The sequence below is a fragment of the Puma concolor genome, chromosome B2 (genome assembly GCF_028749965.1).
Source record: "Puma concolor isolate L17-30 chromosome B2, mPumCon1.1.hap2, whole genome shotgun sequence".
Classification (NCBI taxonomy): domain Eukaryota; kingdom Metazoa; phylum Chordata; class Mammalia; order Carnivora; family Felidae; genus Puma; species Puma concolor.
In genome coordinates this window covers 13,592,721-13,612,939 of record NC_141671.1, presented here as the reverse complement: position 1 = coordinate 13,612,939, position 20,219 = coordinate 13,592,721, and the positions used below count along the sequence as shown (strand labels likewise).

Here is a 20,219-nt window from a genome sequence, read left to right as displayed (position 1 = left end):
GTCACACACATTGCAAGAGTGAAGCTAGGATTAAAAAATGTACCATACTGTGTTGAATACTATAGCTTTGTAATATATTTTGAAATCTGATATTGTGATACCTCCAGCTTTGTTCTTCTTTCCCAAGATTGCTTTGGCTATTTGGGATCTTTTGTGGTTCCATACAAATTTTAGGACTACTTTTGTTCTAGTTCTGTGGAAAATGTTGGTATTTTGATAGGGATTGCATTAAATCTTTAGACTGATTTTGGTAGTATGGACATTTTAACAATATTGCTTCTTCCAATCCATGAGCATGGAATGTATTTCCATTTGTTTGTGTCATGTTCCTTTTCTTTCATCAATGTTTTATGTTTCCAGAGTACAAGTCTTTCATTTTCTTGGTTACGTTTCTTCCTAGGTATTTTATTCTTTTTGGTGTAATTGTAAACGGGATTGTTTTCTCAATGTTCTGCTACTTCATTATTAGTACACAGAAATGCAATAGATTTATATACATTGGTTTTGTATCCTGTGGCTTTATGGAATTCATTTATCAGTTCTGCTAGCTTTTTGGTGGGATCTCTAGGGTTTTCTGTATATAGTATCATATCATCTGCAAATAGTGAAAGTTTTATTTTTTTCCTTACCAATTTGGATGCCTTTTATTTCTTTTTCTTGTATGAATCCTCTGGCTATGACTTCCAGTTGTATGTTGAATAAAAGTGGTGAGAGTGGGTATCCTTGTCTTACTCCTGATCTTAGTGGAAAAGCTCTGTTTTTCACCGTTGAGTATGATATTGGCTGTAGATTTTTCAACATGGTCCTTATTATGTTGAGATATGTTCCCTCTAAACCTACATTGTTGAGTTTTTACCACAAATGAATGTTGTACTTTTCCAAACGATTTTTCTGCATATATTGAGAGATCATATGTGGTTTTTATCCTTTCTCTTGTTAATGTGATGTATCCCATCGATTTGTGAATAATGACCTACCTCTGCATCCTTAGAATAAATCCCACTTAATTATAGTGAATGCTTGTTTAATGTATTGTTGTCTGCAGTTTGCTAATATTTTGTTGAGGGTTTCTGAATCTATGTTCATTAGAAATACCGCTCTTTAGTTCTCTTTTTGTGTAGTGTCTTCACCCAGTTTTGGTATCAGGGTAAGATTGGCTTCATAGAATGAATTGGAAAGCTATCCTTCCCCTTCTTTTTTTCTTTGGAATAGTTTTGAGAATAGGTATTAACTCTTCTTTAAACATTTGGTAGAATTCACCTGTGAAGCCATGTGGCCTGGGACTTCTGTTTGTTGGGAGTTTTTTGAATCCTGATTCAATTTCATCGCTGGTAACTGGTCTGTTCAAACTTTCTATTTCTTCCTCATTTTGGGGAGGTTGTATGTTTCTAGGAATCTATACATTTTTTCTAAATTGTCAAATTTGCTGGAATACACTTTTTAATAATATTCTCTTGTAATTCTTTGTATTCCTGAGGTATCTGTTTTTATTTCCCTTCTTTCATACCTGATTTTATTTGAATCTTTCTTTTAAATGAGTCTAGCTAAAGGCTTCTCAATTTTGTTGATCTTTTCAAAGAACCAGTTCCTGGTTTCACTGATCTGTTCAATTGTTTTTTTTTTAGTTTCTATTTCACTTATTTCTGCTCTAATCTTTGTATTTCCTTCCTTCAACCAGTTTGGCATTTTGTTTGTTCTTTTTCCAGCTCCTTTAGGTGTAAGGTTAGGTTGGAAGTTTTCTTGCTTATTGAAGTAGGCCTGTATTGCTAGAAAATTGCCTCCTAAAACAGCTATTGCTGCATCCCAAAGATTTTGGCCTATTTTCATTTTTCAATTGTCTCCATGTATTTTTTGATTTCCTCTTTGATTCCTTAGTTACCTCATTCACTGTTCAGTGACATGTTATTTAACCTCCATGTGTTTGTTGTTTCTGGATTTTTTCTTATGGTTGACTTCTAGTTCCATAGTATTGTGGTTGGAAAGGATGTATGATATTTCAAATTTTTTGAATTTTTTGAAACTTGTTTTATGGCCTAACATGTGATCTATTCTGGAGAATGTTCCATGTGCACTTGAAAAGAATGGGTATTCTGCTGTTTTAGAATGGAATGCTCTGAATACGTTTTTTAGAGCCATCTAGTCCAGTATGTTATTCAAATCCACTGTTTCCTTGTTGATTTCCTGTTTGGAGGATCTATCCATTGGTGTAAGTGGGGTGTTAAAGTCCCTTACTATTATTTTATTACTATTCATTACTTTCTTTATGTTTGCTATTAGCTGCTTTATATATTTGGGTGTTCCCATTGGGTACATAAATATTTACAATTCTTATTGGACTGTTCCTTTCATGATTATGTAGTGTCTTTCTTTGTCTCTTTATCTAAGTATTGCTATCCAGTTTGTTTTTTTTTTTTTTTTTTTGCTTTAATTTGCATGATAAATGTTTTTCCATCCCTTCACTTTAAATCTGTATGTGCCTTTAGGTCTGAAGAGAGTCTCTTGTAGGTAGCATATAAATGGGTCTTGCTTTTTTTTTTTTAAGTTTATTTCTGAGAGAGAGAGACAGAGAGAGAGAGAGACACGGAGGAGAGAACGAGTGGGGGAGGGGTAGAGTGGGGGGACAGAGGATCCAAAGCAGGCCTCGTGCTGACAGCACAAAGCCCAATGCAGGACTTGAACCCACTAACTGCGAGATCATGACCTAAGACAAAGTCGGATGCTTAATGTCTTTGGACTGGAGTATTTGGTCTATTCACATTCAACGTAATTATTGATAGGTATGTACCTATTGCCATTTTGTTACTTGTTTTACACGTGTTTTTGTAGTTCTTCTCTATTCCCTTCTTGCTCTCTTCTCTCATAGTTTTCTGGCTTTCTTTAGTGATATACTTGAATTCTTTTTAATTTTTTGCATATCTATTGCCATTTGTTTTGATTTGTGGTTACCATTAGGTTTATGTATAACATCTTGTGCATAGAACAGTCTATATTAACTTGATGGTTACTTAACTTTGAACCCATTCAAAAAGCACTAAATTCTTACTCCTACTCCCCACCCTCCATCACATTTTAGGTATAGAGTGTCATAGTTTGTACCTTTTTATTTTGTGAATCCCTTGACTGATATTTACAGATATACCTAATTTTATTGTTTTTGTGCTCCCTACTTTTGTTACACCTGCTTATGGTCTTTCCTTTCCACTTAAAGGATTTCCTTTAACATGTCTTAAAAGGCTGGTTTAGTGGTGATGAATTCCATAAGCCTTTTCTGGGACACTCTTTGTCTCTCCTATTCTGAATGATAGCCTTGATGAATAGCCTATTCTTGGTTGCAGAGGGTTTGTTTGCTTGCTTTTTTTAGCACTTTGAATACATCATCCCATTCCCTTCTGGCCTGTAAAGTTTCTGCTGAAAAATCAGCTGGTAGGTAGCCTTATGGGGTTTTAACTTTTAGTTATTTTAGTATTTTAGTTAACTTTTAGTATTAACTTTTCTTTTCTCTTGTTGCTTTTAAAATCTCTCTTTATCGCTACTTTCTGCCATGTTAATTATTATGTGTCTTCATGTGGACTTCCTCGGGTTGATTTTGTTGGGGGCTCTCTGTGCCTCATGGATCTGGATTTCTGTTTCCTAGATTCAGGAAGTTTTCAGCTATCATTTATTCAAATAAATTTTCTGCCCCCTTTCTCTCTTCTCCTTTTGGGGTCCCTCTAATGTGAATGTTGTTATGCTTACTGACATTGTTGAGCTCCCTAAGTCTATTTTCATTTTTTATTATTCTTTTTTTCTCTTCTCCCATTCAACCTGATTGCTTTCTGCTACTCTGTCCTCTAGGTCACTGATCCATTCTGCTTTCTGCGGTCTACTATTTATTCCCTCTTGTATATTTTTAATTTCAGTTCTTGAATTCTTCGCCTCTGATTGGTTCTTTTTCATGTTTTCTCTTTGTTGAAGGTGTCACTGAGGTCCCTCCACTCTTTTCTCAAATCCAGTGAATATCTTTATGACAATTACTTTATATTCTCTATCAAAAGACTGCCTAACTCTTAAGTGTTTTATATCTGTGTTACTTGACCAGAAGTTAGATTTACCAGTATAGGAATTTAGCTAGAACAAAACAAAACCTGAAAATATTTGTGACTTTTGGACTAATGGACAAAGCTCATCTTCAAAGTCAATCATCTTTACTGAAAGGAGAGGGGCATCCCTTCTTTTTGAAGCTAAGCTTTCAGTGTTTTTCAGGTTTCCTTTTGGCTGGTAAATTTGGCCAGAATAATACATACGTTCTGTCCCTTTCTGCCTCCACGATGAACTAAAGAACAAGGTAATCTGTTTGAAAGGTGTGGTGATAGAGGATGAAGCTCTGTTGTTGCCTCCTGGGATGCTCCCTTCCATCTCCTGCAGAGCTGGGGGAAGAGCAGTACTAGGGAAAGTCAAGTTAGTATACAGCTGTCATTATGTGAAAGAGAAGAGAGAGAGAGAGAGAGAGAGAGAGAGAGAGAGAGAGAGAGAGAGAGAGAGAGAGATGGATTAGAGGTCACTCTAATCCATTCTACCCACCTCTGTGACTAAATATTTGTCATAAGCACACACCAATAATCTTTAAAGCTAGGACAGATTGTGGAGATGATCCAGTTAAAGTTCCTCATTTTACCTCTGCGGAAACAGAGACCCAACAAAGCTTCCAACAGTCATGTGGGTGGCTCCTGGCAGAGTTCAGGATCCACCATGCTTCCTACTCCACTTTGACTGGATTCCCATGTATTTTGTCACGTGTCATTAGAGTGCATTCGAGACTGCCAGGCACTAGTCAAGAGGCCAGAGCTGAAGTAGCTCCATCTCTGCCTTCAAGGGGCTTCTGAGCCGGTGAAAATTATAGACCTGTTTCTTGATCAACTTCTGATGCTTTAGCAATCATGCATTAGGAACTGCCTCTGGGATCGGGATCTGGGAGGAAGCAGCTGTGGGCTGAGAGAGAAGCTGACGGCAATGCAGGCCTCTCAGCAGCCTCAGCCTACCGGTGGACTGCTGGAGCTAGAACGGCCATTTAGAACTGTCTCAGGTTGTGCTGAGACGACCTGGTCTTTATTCTCCCACATCAGCCAGCGCGGCATGTGGGTAGGGGAGTGACCTTAGTCAAGGGGGTTGTCCACAGCCAACGAATCCCTGCCTTCCTTCACGGAAGGGGGTCTGGGCAGCACACCACTGCCTATGCACCACATCCTATGAAGATGAGCTCTCTCTTGTGTGGCTTTCCTGCCTTGCGAGACATGGAGAATGTTAACCAGTTCCTCTGAATTCTTTTATTAGCAGTCCTAGGGAAGGCAGAGAGAATTTGTAAGGAGGGTTTACAATTGTTTCCAAGGGCGAGGGAGTTATCTATGTTCTCAGTTTAAGAGCAACTCCAAGTTCTATGCAAATTAATCGGGTGAGAAGGACAGGATGCAGGCAGGCTTCACACAACCCTGTCAAAAGAACTTGAGCAAAGGTTGAGATCGACCGACAGGGTAAAATGTATAAAAGGCACAAGTTCTGAGAGATGTGAAGTCCATAAAGTTCCACAGGAATGACCTTGTCCCAATATCCGTAAGATTAGGAGAGCCAAGAAGGGCATATGTAGCTTAGGCTTTCGGGGTCCAGCTTCACACACAGAAGTTAATTAAGTGGGAGAATGCAAAGGGCAGCACCTTCTTACAAAGGAAAAGTTTTTAAAAGTAGGGGAGGGAGGCGCTGGGTTCTCTACATTCTCCCTTAGAAAGGAAACTCAGAAAATTTTAGGCTCTGGAGATATTACTGATGAAACATAGCCATTATCTTTGTTTTAAATCAAGTGAGGAGGCCAAGACTTGTCCCAATGACTGTCGTCTTCTACGAAGCTCATCTCCTTATACTGACATGAAGAAGGAAACAGAATTCTCCTCAGGGTATTACAGGCAAGGAGAGAGTGAGTGTTGGGATTCTCCAAAGAGGCTACTTAAATAACACTCGAGTGAGGCCCACAGAGCCATTAGAGAGGATGGAAGTTTCCCTTCTGGTAAAACAAATGTGCTCATCAGATCTGCTTTGCCAAGTATTTATCTGAATCTCCATTTCAAGGCCGAGAAATCAATAATTTACCAGAGGAAAGACAAAGAATTAACTAAACAATTAAACTAAATTTAAGCCACCTTACAAAAGAAAATACCACAGACTAGCTTGTGCAAGGACAGCTAGGATCTGTTTTAGAGCTTGTCAATTTTGTCTTTTGATGATCACTTCTGGCCAACAAATCTACCTAGTACATCAGCTTGGTATCTGTACCTTGTAGAGGAAATTCAAAGAGGACTGAAGAGAAAAACAATAGAGTAAGTCCTGCCAACTAAATGAATTGGCACCTGTCAAAACATAAATTTGCATGAAATGGCAGAAGAACATCTGATATACGGGGCCTGTCAACAAACATCTCAGTAACAGTGCTTTTCTCAGCAACTTCCGTGCTTAGGTTTACACTTAAAATACACATATCTAGAAACTCAGGAAAGAGGAGGGTTGACTTAGCACTGCCACTGGTGTTTCTCACATTTGAGCTCCGGTTCATGACACTAGTGGTGCTGCCTTCGTGTCATCCCAAACAGACAGAGATGCCTGTTTGTCATCCCAAACAGAAAAGAGAAGCATACCTCCTGCTTTGCAGCCCACCCAGAATTACGGGTTTGCATCAAAAGCAAAGAAAGGCCAAGCCACTGATCTCATTTAGAGGCACAACAGAGTCTCAAAGCCTTTGAGAATGGAAAAGTACGCTACGGCGTGGGAGAGAATTTCTGTGCAGAACATTATTGCGATGTCTCCATTCCCAAATCCATATGAACTCTTCTGGGGAGGGAAAAAAAAAGAGAGAACATGATCTAGCCAGACCTCTAGGGAACTTGGTGGTATCGGTGCCACCCTAGGTTTTAGACTTTACTTAGCCAAACGGACAGAAAGATGCTAAGGCATGGAGACCTGGCCCAGGGCTGAAACAGGGTCCACCTTATGCCACATATGGCACAAACTGGATCAAACGAAAGAAGATTTATGGAGCCCACACATCTTCCCTGTCAAGAGAAGAAGGCAGTATTATGGGAAGTGCAGTGAACCCTGGAAATCTCACTGAGTGAGGTTTGCAGATTTGTGGGTATGAGGGTTAGAGGCATGTGCAGGTTCGGGAAATTATCACACAGTCCTCTGCTTCCTGTTCCCATTTCCCACATAACGCCCTTTATAAACGGAGTACCATGAGATGGTTTTATCTCAGTTCTAGATCCTCTGTGATGGACCCTCCAGATTTCCCTTTGAGAAACTTACTAAGCTAATCACATTGCAATGCTCAAGAGACTCTTCTGCTCCTATCTTTGTATTTCTTTCCTCCATTTTCCTCCATTCACTTTGGTTCACTTAGTGAACCTATCCTAAATAATCCCCCGCCCTCAGCTTAGGGGGTTGATAATGCAGTAGAATAACTGTAGAGCCACTTGGATCATCACGAAGAGAATAAAGGTAGCTAAGTCTGTAACTAACACACTCACATACACACACGCAGGCACACGCTGGTTCCCTGCCGCATCCACACAGCAGTTTTTATCTGTTGGGTCTGCCGTTATTGTCAACCCTCCGTTCTTTCCACTGAATGCACGTGGTGAAACCTCCCTCCCACGTTTGCAGGGGAGGCTCCTGGACACTAAGATCGCTGTGTCACTTCTGGCTTCTCTGCCGCATGCTCTCCCGAACGTGCCGGCTTCTTTCTCCACAGAATAAACACATGGGCAGTTAAAGGTCTAGTAAGGGCTTTATAAGCAGGGGGAGATTGCCTTCAAGACTAATCGCCTTATAGAGAGCCATTTTCGGGACAGTTAACACTACCGCCATTTGCTGCTAAATAAGCTCAAAGAACCTGACTGGAACTGAAACAGGCTGGCTGGCTGAACTCGGTATTTTTCAAGAGCCAGGCTTTTCGGTCTAACACTGGTATTTCCTGCTTCAGTTGTAATGAAATATAGTGGTGCATAGTAACGCTGAGCCCACCAAAACAGGGCGTCCAGACACATACCCAGTGAGCTACTGCCTCTAAGAGGTATGACATCTCCTTGTTCCAGCCGTCTGCACCCACTGAAGAGTTTTAAAAAGCACAGCCTCAAGACTTTTCTATCTACACTTACCAAGTGGCAGATAAGTGCCGTTAAATATTAACTATTTTAGTTGTTAGCAGTGGAAGTATTCTTAAACCTGTGGAATATCACTAGAAAAGCAGATGGGGGGCGCCTGTGACTCGGTAGGTTGAACATCTGACTTTGGCTCAGGTCAAGATCTCGTGGTCTATGACTTTGAGCCCCGCATCAGGTTCTGTACTGACAGCTCAGAGCCTGGAGCCTGTTTCAGATTCTGTGTCTCCCTCTCTCTCTGCCCCTTCCCTGCTCACGCGCGTGCGCACGCTCTCTTTCTCAAAAATAAACATCTTTTAAAAAAAGCAGTTTGAGGGGCGCCTGGGTGGCTCAGTCAGTTAAGCATCCGACTTCAGCTCAGGTCACGATCTCACGGTCCGTGAGTTCGAGCCCCGCGTCGGGCTCTGGGGTGACGGCTCAGAGCCTGGAGCCTGCTTCGGATTGTGTGTCTCCCTCTCTCTCTGCCCCTCCCTCGTTCATGCTCTGTCTCTGTCTCAAAAATAAAATAAAAACGTTAAAAAAAAAAAAATTAAAAAAAAAAAAAAAAGCAGTTTGAGCTGTTCTGGTCGAAATTGGGGAAGAGCTGGCCTCCCCCGACCTCCAGAGAACCTTTAGGAAAGTTCTATGGAACTCTTCAGTGGAAGCAGCTTGAAAACCTTGATCTTGTTTAGAGTATCGACCCAGTTTTCCAGCCAGGGCTCTCTCTGGCTCACGGAGGTGTTTTTCGTTTGGCTCTTCAATGTTTTAAACATTGCTGTACTCATTTCCAACACCAGAGTCAATAAATTTGTGTATAAAGTCACGGACGTCAGGCTCCTCTTAAAAACTCAGAAGGTGAGGACAGACGGTGCCTGCAATCTCTCAAGGCCATAGTGAACTGAGGTGGTTGTGACTCACTACTGCCTTTCACCAGGTCTGGACACTCCTGTAGGTGGCTGCCTGCCCCCACTGGGCTTGTGGCCCCTGAAGCACTGATTGGGCCTACCTCATTTTATGGTTGAGGCAACAGTAATGCCCTCGCTGGGTCACGGCGGCGGCAGGATGGGAACCTGGATTTCCTAAGTGAGGGCTCAGCGTTGTTTTCTCTAGCCCACACTGGCATTTTTCAAACTGGGGTTCTGAGGAAGTGATCTTCAGAACCCGCGAGAGTGCTTTTCCTCAAGAACGTGTCTCTACTGTTTGGACATTTGAGAAATCCCCCATGGAACTGAGCTACAGTGGCATGTCTGAGGGTTCAGAGCCATAGATGTTTTCAGTTGTTTCTGTTCTGTTGTCAGTCTTAGGAGAGCGGGACTATCATGGCAGATCCCATTAGGGTGCAATTTGGGATATGCTGTTAGCCAGGTATGTCCCCTAAAATGTGACAGGTAGACACAGACAAAACCTATTAGGCAGGGAGTGGTTCTGATTCCTCCAAGTCAGCCTCACCATGGGACCTACAATTAGAGGTACAGAAGCAAAGGGTAACAGGAGAGCCCAAGGTGATGGCACCAGTGATGCCGGGGAAAGAGTACCTTTATCCTCAATTTCTAATATTGACTTTAACCCATTAATTACACCGGGAAGTCTCTCAGCATAGTAGGCATGGCTGCCAGATGGCTTGGGTTCAAATTCCAAGGCCACCATTTACTATGATGCTTTGGCAAGATATTTAAGCTCTCTGTGCCTCAGTATAATCATCTGTAAAATGGGCATAACAGTATTTAGCGTGTGAGATTACTGTGAAAATTAAACGAGATAAGCACCTAAAACTCAATGCCTAGCACATGATGAATACTGAGAAATGTTTGCCATTATTAGCACAGCAGGTTTATAGTTTACAAACCACTCTCATTTCCTTCTAGTTCTTCCATATAACAAGGCTGTGAGAGAAGCCAGAAGAACCATACCCATCTTGATACATAGGAAATCTGAGGAGGTTAGTTATGTAAGTCATCCAGAGTCATGTGGGGAGTAAGGGAGAAAGCTAGCGCTTGGGTCCAGGTTTTCTGCCTCAAGATCCTATGTTCCTTCAACCACCCACAATGCCTTGGGAACCTCTATGCAGTAGGAATGCTTTTCAAGGACTCTTCTCAAAGGTAGAGGTTGGTGAGACAAGAAGATTGAAAGACTCCAGAAGAATCTGCTTTTTGCTCCTTTTCCTGCGTCTCTTCTTGCTGGGCTCTGCACCCCCACTTTCCACATGGCTCAGAGTGCAGAGACAGTACGTCCTTCTTGTAAGGGACGAGAAGTTGATGATTTCCTTGGAGTCTTCCAGCACAAGAGAGAGAACACTGAAGGAAGGACTGGGAAGAATGATGGGATGAGGCCATCGTGCGCATATTCCAGACCACTGGTGCTAGACAGCTGGACGCCAAGACCCCTGGCTCTAAGAAATAAGTGACTTATGGAGGACACCTGGACCTCTGTCCTTGTTCTAACTGGTTCCTGGATGCCCAAGAGGACGCACAGGCCAGACCACAACCCTCAATAAAAACCCGAGACCCCAAGCAAAGATGAGACTGTCACTTCTTTCCGTTCTGTCTCCCAGACACTGTCTGTATCTGTGATGTCTCTATAGCTTCGATAAGCTCTGCTCTCACTTCCTATTGGTTTGTGATTGATTTCTATCCTGCATGTAGCCAAGGACCTTCTTGGCTGGTCCTGCGAGACCCCCTCAGGGTCCTTAGACTCGACCTGCCTGCATCATCGACATATGTCAACACATATGGTGGGATCAGATCACTTAAAAGTTAGGCCTTCCAAGGGAACTAGCAGAAGCAGTTGGAAAAACAGAGAGGATTTATACAGAGAAATGAAAAACAGCAGCACACTGAGGAAAGTCCTTGTTGGAAATTAAAAATACGCTGAAGGGGATGGTGCTCCCATGATGGGCAGCTCTCAGGTGACAACAGCAGCTTCCACGTGGTACTAACGGGCCCTCTCAGGGCACTCTGATCAATCTCTGAGCTTGGCCAGCTGCTCCCATCCAGGGTAGAGACGGTGCAGTACAGGGGCTGGGCAGGGGACTGGAGCAGGAGGGGAAGAGGCCCCTGACACCGAGCTAGATACTCTGCACATTGCTAGTGAAAGAGTTTAACTAAGGCAGCAGCCAACATTTCCCAGGCAAGGAGACTTGTCAGATTATGGGCTTTCCATTGGTGAAAGCCTCAGGATGCTTTTTATGGTGTTTCTTTAATTACTGCTTTGGATTCTAGAAATTTTATGTTGGAGCTAGGCATGCAGCAAGCTCACTGGAAAAAAATCTTGAGTAGTCTGTTTTAGATTCTAGGTTGGTCCTAGAGGCAGTTATAGGAAATTGGCACTGGCCTGGTTGGCATATTTTCAGTTTTATTACCACCTGAAATAGGCCCACAGTTTTATTTCTTTTAAGGGCAATATGGGGAAAAGGCCAGTCTCTTTATGTTGCTTTCGGTACTGAGGGCTTTTGCTTCTCCCTTTGCGTTTTCAGGCCCCTCCATGCTTATTGTCCACGTGCCCCACCCACTCACCCCTATTTTACCCACATACTAGGTCTGGGTGAGGTGGGTCAGGCCCAGGTAACAGCCGCAGTAAACAGTTTCCTGAAATAACTCGAAATAGTTTAAGACATAGTTTAATGAGTTTCCTTTCCATGCACCTGTTTTCTGTTCTCTGATAGAGAAATTGTCCCTTTAGTAGAACATGGTCAAGAATGTTGGAGAAATAATTTTTGCATCTCCTTACCTTGAAGACATCCTGCCATCATCACCCTTCCCAGGTGCAGTACACTAAGCTCCACTCTCCACGTTTATGTTCTTTTCCTGTAGGATTGCCAGATAAAATACAGGAAGCCTAGGTAAATTTGAACTTCCAAGAAATAAGAATAATTTTTAAACATAAGTATGTCCCAGCTATTGCATGGGACACAGTCATACTAAAACAAACAAACACACAAACAAAAAAGCCATATTCACTGCATATCTGAAATTCAAATTTAACTATGTACCCTGAATTAAGTTTTGCTAAATTTAACAACCCTATTTCCCTGGGAAAGAGTCTACTGAAGAGAAAAGAGAAGAATATTGGCAGTTAAAGTTTTTTTTTAAAAATTGGACAATATAATAGATGTATTAAAGATAATTTTTCAAGGAAAGAGAAAACAGTGCATTAAACTGACCGTTTCAAATACACGCAGCCTTCATCTTTAGATCTGCTCTTCAAGTTCTTGCCCTTGCAATTTTTCTTGTTATGTAAAAGTATGTGAAATTGGAATAAAGTTTGTTGTTTAGTGAATAGCATTGTACTAATGTTAATCTCCTGGTTTTGATGGAGAATTTTATGCTACAGTCTCATAATTTGTTCACATTAAAGAAAGTTCTGGATCAATGACAGCATGTGAACTTTCTATACTATTTTTGAAAGACTTTTTAAAATGTGTATTTATTTTGAGAGAGAGAGAGAAGCAGAGAAAAAGGGAGAAAGGGAGGGAGGGAGGGAGGGAGGGAGGGAGGGAGAGGGAAAGGGAGAGGGAGAGAGGGAGGGAGAGGGAGGGAGGGAGGGAGAGGGAGGGAGGGAGGGAGGGAGAGGGAGGAAGGGAGGGAGAGGAAGGGAGGGAGAGGAAGGGAGGGAGAGAGAGAATCTCAAGCAGGCTCTACACTGTCAGCAAAGAGCCCAACATGGGGCTGGAACTCATGAACTGTGAGATCGTGACCCGAGCGGGGAACAAAAGTCAGTCGCTCAACTGACTGAGCCACCCAGGTGCTCCTATTTTTGAAAGACTTTTAAGTCTCAAGTTATTTCAAAGTAAAAAATTAAAACAAAACGACAACAACAAAATAAAAGCAAAGTCACAGCCCTCCCTGCCTCTAAGGGACCATTTCATAGTTGTTACCAGTTCACTGCCACTTTCCACCACGATGCTCCATGAGACACTGACTCTCAACCTTAGCAGCCCGGGGAAACTAGAGAGTGGCTAACACATCAGAGTGCTCAGAAAATGTTTTTGTGTATATTTGTTTGTTGTACTAGTTTACTCCTTAGATGCCATGTCCTATTTTAAGTTACATTATTTGGTTAATGAATGAGTCTTTGGTGACAGGATGGTAGACGACCCCCACCCCACCCCCCCCCCTTTTTTTTTTTTTTTTTTTTACCTATCTCAGGGTGGGACACAAGAACACTGAGAGCTCTGATTTCATTTTCCTAATCAGATCCAACTCCATTATTAGTTTTACACCCGAAAGCAATGCCAGTTAGCGTTTATTAATGCCCATTCAGAATCATATTCAAAAACAGGAAATGTGCATCTGCTTCTATTGAGGCATTCTTTTTTTTTTTTTTAATTTTTTTCAACGTTTTTATTTATTTTTGGGACAGAGAGAGACATAGCATGAACGGGGGAGGGGCAGAGAGAGAGGGAGACACAGAATCGGAAACAGGCTCCAGGCTCTGAGCCATCAGCCCAGAGCCCGACGCGGGGCTCGAACTCACGGACCGGGAGATCGTGACCTGGCTGAAGTCGGACGCTTAACCGACTGCGCCACCCAGGCGCCCCTATTGAGGCATTCTTTAGACACTGTCTTACAAAGTGTGTGTATACACACACACACACACACACGCATATATAAAAGCCACTCATCTGAGAAAGCGCATACTGTACTTACATGTGCTGACCTAGTCAGCATGAATGGAGCCAAAAGTTCCCACCAAGACTCAAATCAATGTCACAAGCAGAAATGATACTGGTGTTCACATTCTTCCAACATCCTGAAGAATCTCTCTCTTGATCTTGATCTCTGAATAGCAACTTCTCCAGCTCTTATTTCTTATGGAAACGATATGGTAGACATTGCTTCTAAGAAACAAAAGTGTATTTTCACCTTTACCAAGGAAAATGATCTTGATTTATTAAAATTACCTTGTACAGTCAAAAAACCCCCCAATACCATGACAATGATACTTCGTACTGACAAATTCATTTTTAAAGGATTAGCTCTATTTTACCCTCCTTAACTTCTACAATCTTCTTATTTAAAGCTATGATAATAATAGCTGTAGTAGCAGCCGCAAAGATTTATTGAGTACTTACTACATGTCAGACATGATTTCAAGTCCTTTACATGCATTAACTTATTTAATTCTCCCCAAAGCCCTATTATAATGATAATGGCTCCTGGCTCCGCAGCATTTACTATGTGCCAGAAACTGTTAAGTACTGTATATGTATTAATTCACTTAAGCCTCATGGCAGAGCAGTGATGGAGGTGCAACTATGAATCCCTTTATGGGCACGAGAAGAAGAGTGAGCTTGAGAGATGTCAGTAACTTGCTCAAAACTACAGAGCTTAGCACTGGGCAACATCAAGGTACCGGGAAATAGCAAATGTCATTCCTTGGTTGTCACAGGTCTTCCTTGATCTGGGGGTTGTCCACCAAAAGAACACTTTGGTGTTCTTGCATTAAAATCTCCAATAACAAATACACCAACCATTAAAAGACTTCCGCTCACCACCACGGAATTGCTAAAACGATACTCTCCTCAATAAGCTCGATCTGCTTCTTTTGTCACTCTCAGCATTTTGTTGGATAGTTTCTTATTTGTCTCTGGATGTGTGTGTGTATGTGGGTAAGAGTATGTGCGGGAGAGAGAGGGAGAGGGAGGGAACGAATTACATGAATCTGCTATAGCCGACACAGGAGTTCATCAGCACACCAAGAATGGCAGAGGGAAAAGAATGTGGGTCTTTGAGGACACAGTTGAGCAGCTGAACTAAGCAATCCTAGAAGCACCATACCTCTTTTATATTAGCAGTAGTCTTACTGTGCAAGCAATTTTCAGTTTGGGTTTCCATAAAGTGGAAAATACCTGAACAGATACAGATATATTACCTACATGCATATTTCCCCTCATATTTCTGTGTCTACTTCAACTTTCTTGTCTTGGTGTACTTTTCAGAGAAATACAGACCACACACACACACACACACACACACACACACACACACCTCCCAGGAGGTATCACTCTGAATCAGTACAGTATCAAACAATCTCTAAATCTCAGTGGCTTAAAACATCAAACATTTATTTCTTGCTCATGCCTCTCGCCTGTGTCCGTTGTGAGTGGGCTCCTTGTCATAATCCCTCGGAGACCAAAGCAGATGGAGAACACTAACTAAAACATGCACGTCACTGTGGTAGGAGGAAAAGAGAAGTCTACAGGATCTCACTGTAGCAGTCAAACACTCTGGCCCAGAAGTGACACGCATCATTTCTGCTTACAACTTACTGGCTACAACTAGTTACACAACCCCAATCAACCAGTTTAAGTTCCTTATGTTTCCAGAAGGGCTGGGAAATGCAATGAGACCATGTGCCTGGAAGGAGGAGAAGTGGAATAGCACTAAATACTACCAATGCTTACAAGGTGCTGTAGCTCCTAAACACGTTATTCACCTGGGGAGGGGAAATGGGCCCTAGAACACCAAGTGTGGGAAAGGGATTTTTCTTTTTCTTTTACTGTATGCCTTTTTTTTTTTTTTATTTTTTTTTTTAACATTTTATTTATTTTTGAGACAGGGAGAGACAGAGCATGAACAGGGGAGGGTCAGAGAGAGGGAGACACAGAATCTGAAACAGGCTCCAGGCTCTGAGCTGTCAGCACACAGCCCGACGCGGGGCTCGAACTCACGGACCGTGAGATCATGACCTGAGCCGAAGTCGGCTGCTTAACCGACTGAGCCACCCAGGCGCCCCTTTACTGTATGCCTTTTTAGCATTTGGGTTTTTTTAAACTTTCAAAGACTGAAGTATAACACATGGTGATAAGCACATAAATCATATACAGCTCAATCAATTTTAAGTGAACTCATCTGTATAATTGTCACCCAAATCAAGAAGTAACATTGTCTGCATCCCAAAAGCTCACCTTGTGATCCCTCTAGTTTCTACTTCTATCCTTCCAACCAAAGTTATCCTAAATTTTTAATGTTTATTTATTTATTTTGAGAGAGAGAGAGAGAGAGAGAGAGAGAGAGAATCCCAAGCAGGCTCCATGCTCAGCATGGAGGCTGATGTGGGGCTCGATCTCATGACTGTGAGATCATGACCTGAGCTGAAATCAAGAGTTGGATGCTTAACCAACTGAACCACCTAGTCACCCATATCCTAAATTTTTCTGTACCGCTAAGTCCCTTTTGCTTATTTCACTCCTTTTACCCATTCTCCACCCCACCTTCCCTAACCTGCCTCTTGCTGCTAATCCTCACTTTATTCTCTGGATTTAAGAGTCTGGGTTTCTTTTTGTTTGTTTGCTTGTTTTTAGAGTCCCTATATAAGTGAGATCATATGGCATTTGTCTTTCTCTGTCAGACTTATTTCACTTAGCATAAAAAGTATTGACTCTTAATCCCACAGATTAAAAAGAAATATATTTACAGATTTATCATGAGGGAAGTAAAAAATAACACCCCCCCACCCCCCGCCTGGGGGTTTCTCTAAATCCAGGGTGGCAGGGGTGGGGGGACATATAGGCTGTCATTTTGGATAACAGAAAGTTATAGGAGGTAAAGAGTGGGCAGAGGCATAGATGGACCCAAGGAGAACTGGGTTCTGAGACTTGGAGGATGGAAGGTTCTGTGAGTGGAGGAGACAGTACCTGCCCCACGCGTGCCTCAAGGTGTCACGACCTCTGATGATGTGGTATATGGCTGGCTAGAACTTATCACTGGACTTCTTGGCTTCGGAGCCTTGTGACCCAGGCTGAAGCAGCCTGGACTGTTGAGAGGCTTCTTGGTGGCAGCTACGCTTGACAGATGACGGAGGATCAGGCTCAGCCCTGGGAAACAAGAGGAAGGGAAGTGAGAGCAAACACCCTGAACTAAGGGCCGGGTCCCACTCCGTTGCTATAAGCTCTGCGATTCACGATCTATACAATGGGGAGGCAGGAGTGGTAATGGTGGTGGTGGTCAGCGTCCCCCAAACGGCTTTGGGATGTCCTCCCAGCCAGGGAGGGGAGGGCAAAAAGCTGGATCTCATTTCGTTCAAAACACAAAAACCAAATCATGAACGCTGCCCCTCTGCCAGGTGGGCTGTGAAGGTGCACTTGTCTTCCTAACACAGTTCCGCCTTCCTTTACGTTGTTGACGGCCAGGTCTGTCTAAGCAGCAGCACAGAGGGTTGGCATTGCTTTCTTTGAAGCCCCAGTGCCTATTCCAGGCCCTAACGAGTACCACTGCCCTGAAGGAAACTGGCCAGAGGGCACACAATGAGTGCATCGCTCGGAGTTTAACGATCAAGTACATACACCCATGTATATACACGTATCTACGATAGAAAAATACATACGAATTGTTAGGAATGGACTTGCACAATTAGGGGAGCTGGTTAGGCACTGTCCACACGGCTGTCCTGACCAACGTTGGCGCCCGAAATCCCTACGACAGTCAGGAAGGGAAGCTGACGAAAGCGGGCTAGAACCCCGCAAGCAGGAGCCGGAACACCACGTGGGCACACTGAAACCCATGCCCTTTTCCTTCCCCTCGACCTTAGTGATTGACGAAGGGACCCTGCAGAAGCTGAGGCCCTGTGTCACACTGTTGCACAAGTATACACCCGCCCCAGGGCGCAGAGAAACTGGAGGAAGGCAGGTCCAGGGCGAAGACAGGGCCCCGCAGCAGCCTCACCGGAGCCCCAATCAGTCGCTCAGCAGTAAGTGCTTTCACGCTACAAGATGGTTGCCGCCGCTTTTCCTCCTTCCAACTCTCGCGAGAGAACGTCCCTTGGAGCCCGTCCTAACCTGAAACATGGGAGGAAAGGAATCCTGGGAAATGTAGTCCAGCCTGGCCAAGTAGGGAGCTTACAAAAACATCACTGTGAGCACTGAATGAGCCTTGTTAAGGCAACAGACTGTGGCCCATATTTTAGGAAGTGAGTTTGGTCTTTACACCAATACCATGTTCCCTGTTCCCTCCTCCCCCAGCTGCTTTCTGCTCCTCCTGGAGGGTCCCCGATTACCTTAGTCCGTGACCCCTGAGAAGCAGTTCCCAAGATCTCTTAAACGTGCAAGACATTTATTAGGGGAAATGCCTATGAAAGAAAGGGGGAGGAAGCCGGGAGAGGCTTGAAAAGCCATCAGACCCTGATGCCAGTCTGATCCCAGGGAAGGAAGAACTGAAGGTTGGGAGGAAGTGACCCACACGGCAATGCACTTCCAAGGAAGGTTGGGTGATGAACCTGAAGAGTCCTGCATTTCCCACAGAAAGGCCTGCCTTAGTACCCCGGCTGTGCCTAGTGACCACAGAAGCAGCCAGGGGAGGGGGGCCTGCAGGGAAGTGTGGTGAGTGATTGCATAGCACAGCCCTGGGGCCCTTGGGCAACTGCACTCCAGGCAGTGGGAGATTTGGGGGGGGGGGGGGGTCTTCCTCATGGCTGCTACATGGCCTCATTCTCATTTCTTGCTCGGTCAAGACTCAGACTCAGTCCCACCTTCCTCTTTTGGGGTGTGAAAAGTAAAATTAGGGCCAGGAGCCTTCTTGCTGGCACCTCTTTTGTCCAATGACTGATTTCCATTCAGTCAGGACAACCTTTGCCAGGAGCAGATTTTGGGGGTGTTCGGAGGTGAAGGCAATTCTGGGGTGTCTACATGCAGGGAGATGGGTTGGTGATACAATTGATGGCATTTCATTAAAGTGTCTGGCTAAGTATTAAATAGTCCTGATTCTTGGGATTTATTACACATATCTTAAGAAAGACCACAACCGATGAAGTGTTCAGCTGTGAAGGGGGACGTCTGGGATTAGCTGGTGATAGGGATTCGGAAAATATAGGTCGAAGCGTTTTCTGCAGGCTTATTCCTATTCTCTTGAGAAATCAAATGTAAGCATCTGTAACAAATGAATGTAATGAAAGGGAAATAATTTTTGCCTAGGCAATGAAAAGTTGATTGTTAACTTGTTAACTCCTAGAAGCCAAGGGTTGTTTTTCTGAATCTGCATGACATTTAGTGGGTGTCTGTACAGAACAGGAGTTGGTTGCTCTTTGACGGTCAGTCTATTACATTTTTAACCCCCTCCCCATATTTGCATAACAGCAAAAGTAAATAAATTCGCATTGACCAAGTAGGGGCAGGGGTGGGTGGAACGAGGCCTGGCCTTACCACAACCTGTTATTACTACCTCATGTTTATAGCAAACGAACTCCACCTTTGGACCGACTGCAAATTGCACCTATGTCATGCTTATTCAGTGATGTTCACGCGAGATTTTTCTGACCAGGCATGCGGTCCCATCATGATTTCTCATTCCATGCAAAGAATGGAGTCTAAGTTGCTTTGCCGACCTTAGTTCTCAATATCCTGGCCCTTCGGTCAAATTATGCACTTTTAGTGAGCATTCATATAATTGTCTCATTGAAAATCCTAGAAGCTGATTTGCTACATCACTGAAGCCTGTACTGATGTCTAATAAGTATTTGAAAAGGATCATCAGGAAAGAATCTCTCTTCCAGTCTACCTGCCTGCCAGGAGAAACAGGCAAATTGTCTTGTTTTTTGTTAAGCCAAGCCAACGGGAAACAATTCTTTCTGATTCAGATTCCCTCCAGAGCATTCCTTTTGCAAGTTTACAGATGAATAAACCTCACATTCTAATTAGGACCCATCGACCTCCTAATCAGCTCGTGAGGTACTGAAAAGCAACCCTCTATTAGTAGTTTCTGGCAAGGGCACTAACTTTCTGGAAAGAACCTGTTTTCTCCCGGTTCAGAGCTGTCCTCTGGATTTAGGGATGTTTGCACGTTTGCGGGAGCTTGGTAAACAGTCTATTTTGACGCACTTCAGCTGCTGGCAGCTTCACACCAGGATCCTCACCAGGTCTGCAGACTGAGAAGTGAATTCATTAACGCCTGTCAGGCAGGGTCCTGCACTGGTCCAGAGATATCAGGTACTGGGACCCCTAGAACATGCTGGAACACGTCCTGGAAGCCTCAATGTTGGATGGCTTGGAAAACAAGCCCTTATTCTTCTCGTTGACAGGAATATTGTTGTGGGGTCGTGGAGCCCAAAGGTCGAGAAAGAATTTTGAGACGT

The 20,219-nt window shown here is 43.3% G+C and overlaps 1 long non-coding RNA gene across 1 annotated transcript in view; it reads right to left on the bottom strand.

Annotated features, from left to right (window-relative positions):
* Nucleotides 1–13,986, bottom strand: part of LOC147580741 (uncharacterized) — a 69,442-nt gene extending 55,456 nt beyond the window's left edge. Inside the window, exons 1-2 of the long non-coding RNA XR_015250762.1 lie at nt 13,802–13,986; nt 11,883–11,959 (exon numbers count right to left, since the gene is read on the bottom strand). This is a non-coding gene — a long non-coding RNA (uncharacterized LOC147580741). The remainder of the gene's footprint in view (nt 1–11,882; nt 11,960–13,801) is intronic.
* Between the last annotated feature and the right edge of the window lie 6,233 nt (nt 13,987–20,219).